The sequence below is a fragment of the Cricetulus griseus genome, chromosome 5 (assembly GCF_003668045.3).
Source record: "Cricetulus griseus strain 17A/GY chromosome 5, alternate assembly CriGri-PICRH-1.0, whole genome shotgun sequence".
In the NCBI taxonomy this organism is placed as follows: Eukaryota; Metazoa; Chordata; class Mammalia; order Rodentia; family Cricetidae; genus Cricetulus; species Cricetulus griseus.
Window position 1 is genome coordinate 98,202,388 of NC_048598.1, and position 6,000 is coordinate 98,208,387.

Here is a 6,000-nt window from a genome sequence, read left to right on the forward strand (position 1 = left end):
TGGCATACATTCATGCCTTACCTACTCAATTTCTCCTTCTCATGTTTTTGTCCAAGCCCTGGTAAGCAGTTGTCTGTATTGCCCAAGAGAGACAGGCTTTCTTGGGAAACAGGCTTTTTCATCAGATATTCCTCTATTTGTTGACACATGATGGTTGACAACAGTTTGCCTTCCTCATTCCATGTGGGGTATAAATGGTCAATGAGCCCATCTGTGATAATCTTTTTCAAAGGTGCATTTTTGAAGTTCCCAAGATAGAGGTTATTGAGCTGGAAGGGTAGTCACTCACATCCTGACTAAGAATAGACAAAACAGTCACTGTCGTATGAAGAACATCTGTGGTGGTCATGTACAGAGATTGAATTTGGTAGCCTCCTGCATAAAGTGCTGGTGAATTTTACTGTTTATTTCTGTTAAAATCTTAATGTGAGTAAGTGGTAGAGAGATGGCTCAGCAGATATAATAGCATAGAATTCTGTTCCAGAGGACTGTGGTTGATTCCCAGCATTGGGGTGAGCTACAAACAGTCTGTGAGTCCAGTTGCAGGGGACACAAAATCTTCTTCTGGCCTCCCATGGTAACAAGCATGCATGGGGAACATTGATGTATGTGCAAGAAAAATACCCATTTTCCTGAAATGAATTAAATAAAACTTTTTTTTTTGGTTTTTCGAGACAGGGTTTCTCTGTGTAGCTTTGGAGCCTATCCTGGCACTTGCTCTGGAGACCAGGATGGCCTCGAACTCACAGAGATCTGCCTGCCTCTGCCTCCAGAGTGCTGGGATTAAAGGCATGTGCCACCAACTTCAACCTTCGGCCAGGCTAAATAAAACTTTTTAAAAATTAATTTTTATTTAAATTAAAAACAATCTTATTTTCTATACAAATCCCCAATTCCCTCTCCCTGCCATCCTTCCATTTCCCCACTATCTCCCCCCCCCCCCCCCCGCCATCCATCTCCATCCACTCTGCAGGGAGGGTGAGACTCCCATGGGGGATCATCAAAGTCTGTCATATCATTTGGGGCAGGACCTAGGCCCTCTCCTGTGTATCTAGCTTAAGAGAGTATCCTTCCATATGGGCTCCCAAAACCCATTCGTGCACTAGGGATAAACACTGGTTCCATTGCCAGAGGATCCAGACTGCCCAGGCCTCCCAACTGACATCCACATTTGGGGGGCTTAACATAGTCTTATGCTAGTTTTCCATCTGTTCAACTGGGGTCTGTGAGTCCTCAATTGTTCATCACTCTTCCCTCTCTATAACTGGATTCCAGGAGTTTGGCTCAGCACTTAGCTGTGAATCTCTCCTTCTGCTTCCATCAGCTACTGGATGAAGGCTCTAGGATGGCATTTAAGGTAGTCATCAATCTCATTATAAGGCAAGGGAATTTAAGGTAGCCTCTGCACTATTGTTTAGACTCTTAGATGAGATCATCCTTGTGCATTCCTGGTGATTTCCCCAGTGCCAGGTTTTTCATTATGTCCATAATGGCTCCATTTATTAAGGTATCTCTTTCCTTGCTCTCCTCTATGTCAAGCCCCCCAACTTGATCTCCATGATCCCTCATGTTCTCCTCCCCCTCCCTCTCTTCCCACCTCTTCCTCCCACCTTCTTCAACCCTCCTCCTGTGCTCTCAATTTACTCAGGTGATCTGGTCCATGTATGTCTCTCTTAGGGTACTCCTTGTTTCCTAGCTTGTCTGGGGCTGTGGGTTATAGTCTGGTTATCCTTTGTTCTGTGGCTAATGTCCACTTATGAGTGAGTATATACCATGTTTGTCTTTCTGTGTCTGGGTTATCTCACTCAGGATGGTTTCTTCCAGTTCCATTCTTTTGCCTGTAAATTTCAAGATTTCATTGTTTTTGTTTTTGTTTTTTTTTCCATTGAGTAGTACTCCATTGTGTAAATTTTCTTTATCCATTCTTTGGTTGAGGGGCATCTAGGTTGCTTCCAAGTTCCGGCTATTACAAATAATGCTGTTGTGAGCATAGTTGAACAGATGTCCTTGTGGGACGAATGTGCATCCATTGGATATATGCTGGTTCTGGAGGTAGACTGATTCCCATTTTCCTGAGGAACTGCAATACTGATTTCCAAAGTGATTGTACAAGTTGGCACTCCCACCAGCAATGGAGGAGTGTTCCCCTTTCTCCACATGCTCTCCAGGATACTGTCATTGGTGTTTTTTATTTTAGCCATTCTGACAGGTGAAAGATGGTATCTCTGAGTTGTTTTGATTTGCATTTCCCTGGTGACTGAAGATGTTGAGCAATTTCTTAAGTGCCATTGGGCCCTTTGAGATTCCTCCACTGGGAATTCTCTATTTAGATCTGTACCCCATTTTAAATTGGGTTATTTGGTGTTTTGGTGACTTCTTCAGTTCTTTGTATATTTTGGAAATCAGCCCTCTGTCATATGTGGGGTTGGTGAAGATTTCCCATTCTGTGGGCTCCTGTTTTGTCCTGTTGATTTTGTCCTTTGTCTTAAAGAAGCTTCTCAGTTTCAAGAGGTCCAATTTATTAAGTGTAGCTCTCAGTGTCTGTGATACTGGTGTTATCTTCAGGAATTGGTATCACAATCCAGTGCATTCAAGAGCACTTCCCACTGTCTCTTCAAAGACAGTGGCGGGATTTATCTTGAGGTCTTTGATCCATTAGGACTTAAGTTTTGTGTATGGTGATAGACATGGATCTATCTGCGGTATTCTACATGTCATCATCCAGTTATGCCAGCACCATTTGTTGAAGATGCTTTTTTTTTATTCCATTGTATAACTTTAGCGTTTTTTTTTTTTTTTGTCAGAAATCAGGTGATCATAGCTGTGAGGGTTAGTATCAGGGGCTTTGATTTGATTTCATTGGTCCACCAGTCTGCCATTTCTCAATCAACATTCCCCCCTCAGGTATGAACCTGGCAAGTTGGCAGGATTAGAATGAAGCCCTACAAAGTCAGGATACAACACTAATTCTTGACTGTGGATCTCTGTATCTGCTTTCATAAATTCCTGGATATAGGTTCTGTGATGACACTTAAGGTAGTCACCAATCTGATACAGGAAAAGGTCAGCTTAGGAACCCTCTCCATTTTTGTTAGTCTTAGCTGGACTCATTTTTGTGGATTCCTGAGTGTTTCTCTGGCACCAGGTTTCTGTTTTACAACAAAATATCCTCTCTATCAAGATATCTCTTTCATTTCTCTCCCTCTCCATCCTTTCCCTGTTGTGCCCAGATTTCTGGACCCCCCCCCCAAAAAAAAAAAAAAAAAACACCGCCAAGGAGACGACTCACCGAATGCAAGTACAAAGGTTTCTTTATTGATTCAAGCTGCAGCAAGGACACCACTTCTTCAGGGGAAAAGATGGAGCAGCCACTTTCGACTGAGGGGTGTTTTTATATGGGAAAATTGTAGGATGGAAGCCCCAAGATTACAAAGCTTCTGTGGTTACACAGGATGGAACAATGATTGTATGCTTCAGGCAAGGTGCAATTAAGCAGGATGCTGCAGAGGAAATGAGTTTGTTAGTTATTTCCTGGGCTGGGGACTTCTGCAATCAATAACTATCTGATCCTCTTTGGAATAGAGCTTAAGGGCAGGATATCTGGTCTAAGGCCTTGAGTCACCTAGACCTTTGTTTGACCTTATCTGTAGGGCTGCCTTTTGGGAACTCAGAGAAGCTTAAGAATTTTTCTATTTGTGCTTTGAAGTCCAAGTTTTAGGCTTTTATTAATTTTTCTCTTTCATCCCCAACTCAGTCATCTGGACACCTCACACTTCCATGCCCCATGCCATCCCTTCTGCACCTTCCACCCCCAGTTTACCCAGGAGACCTCAACTCTTTCTCCTTCCCAGGGCAATCCATTCATCCCTCTTAGGGATTTCCATGCTACCTCGTTTCTTTGGTACTGGAGATTGTAGCATGATTATCTTTTGCTTTACATCTAAAATCCACTTATGAATGAGTATATAACATGATTGTCTTTCTGGGTCTGTGTTACCTCACCCACAATGATTATTTCAAGTCCCATGCATTTTCCTGAAAATTTCACGGTGTTATTTTTTATATATAGCTGAGTAATACTCCATTATGTAAATGTACCACATTCTCTTTATCCATTCTTAGGTTGCAGGGTATCTAGGTTGTTTCCAGACTTTGACAATTACAAATACTGCTACTATGAACATACTTGAGCAGGTATTCTTGTGGTATGATTGAGCATCCTTTGATTATATGCCCAAGAGTGGTATCGTTGTGTCTTGAGGTACATTGATTCCCAGTTTTCTGTGAAACTGCCATAGTGATTTCCAAAGTGACTGTACAAGTCTGCACTCCCACCAGCAGGGGAGCAGTGTTCCCCTTACTGCACATCCTCTCCAACATAAGCTGTCAACAGTGTTTTTGATCATAGCCATTCTGACAGGAGTAAGATGATATCTAGAGTCATTGTGATTTAAATTTCCCTGATGACTAAGGATTTTGGCCATTTGAGATTCTTCTGTGGAAAATTCTTTGTTTAGATCTGTACTCTGTTTTTAATTGGATTATTTGGAATTTTGGTATCTAGTTTCTTGAGTTCTTTATGTATTTTGGAGATCAGCCCTCTGTCAGATGGGGTACTGCTGAAGATCTTTTCCCATTCTGTATCCTGCTGGTTTGTCTTATGGACCATGTCCTTTGCCTTACAGAAACTTTTCAGATTCAAGAGGTCCCATTTATTAATGGTTGGTCTCAGTGTTTGTGCTCCTGGTTTTATATTCAGAAAGTGGTCTCCTGTGCCAATGCTTTCAAGGCTACTTCCCAATTTCTCTTCTACCAGGTACAGTATAATTGGCTTTATGCTGAGGTATTTGATTCAGTTACACTTGAGTTATATGCATGGCCATAGATATGGATCTATTTGTTTTCTTCTGCATGTCAACATCCAGTTAAAACAGCACCACTTGTTGAAGTACTTTCTTTCTTCCAGTTGTATGATTTTTGCTTCTTTGTCAAATCAGCTGTTCATAGGTGGTTGGACTTATGTCAGGGTCTTTGATTCCATTCCATTGATCCACATGTCTGTTTTGTTTTTTGTTTTTTTGGTTTTTTTGAAAGACAAGAAAAACTTTTACTTTTAAGTGATTACAAGCACACCAAATAACATGCAACACATTCTTAAGTCCTAGCATCTAGTAATTTGGGTTAAGATACAATACACTAAAGCAGCCTGAAAAAGCATATTCACTGTCCTAAATTAGCTAGAATGGACTACCGTAAGGAGAGTTACAAATGCTATTTACTACTTTTTCATAGATAACGCCCCTGACCTTTAAGAAAGTAGAAGGAAACAATTTAGTCCCTTTCTTTCTTCAAAGAATTGTTTTGTTTTGTTTTACTAGATAATAAAATAATAAAGGAAAATCAACAGTGATGCCTGCTGCGTGTCTATACACGTAGGGAACATATACTTTTTAAAGACACACAAGGTAAAAAGAGGAAACTTCAGGGACTTACTAAGTTGTACAAAAAGTTAGATTTGATACTCTCAAAAAGTGAAGGGATCTATAACAGCATAGAGAAATAATTTAATGCCTTCCAGAACAGAACTCGAGTTCTGTGGATGTTTCCAGTTCTGTGAGGGCATCTCCCATGCCAACCCTCAGGGCAGGTGCTTCCACATCCTATCCATTTATTCGGTAGTTTTCATGGATTTCTGGACGAATGTCACACACAAAGGCCAGGAGGTTATCCAGGACTTCATCCCTGTTCTGCTCTTAGTAGTGTTGGATGACGGTCATCTTCTGGGTCTCCTTCTCCACCTCACTGCTACAACTGCCGTGGGACCCCAGTGCCGCAGCTACCTTAGCCTTGAACTCCTTCTCTCTCTGCAGGCAGTACTGTTTCAATCTCAGCCTGGGCTTCTTCCTTGGCCTGCTTCAGCCTCCATTTCTTCCGCTTGAGGGCCTCGGACACCTTCTCGGCCTGCAGCAGCTCCTGGATGCCTTGCGACTGACTCGCCAT

General features: G+C 41.8%; 1 pseudogene; it reads right to left on the bottom strand.

The window, feature by feature from the left end:
• Positions 1 to 5,545: 5,545 nt before the first annotated feature.
• On the bottom strand, positions 5,546 to 6,000 carry LOC100768159 (annotated as a pseudogene).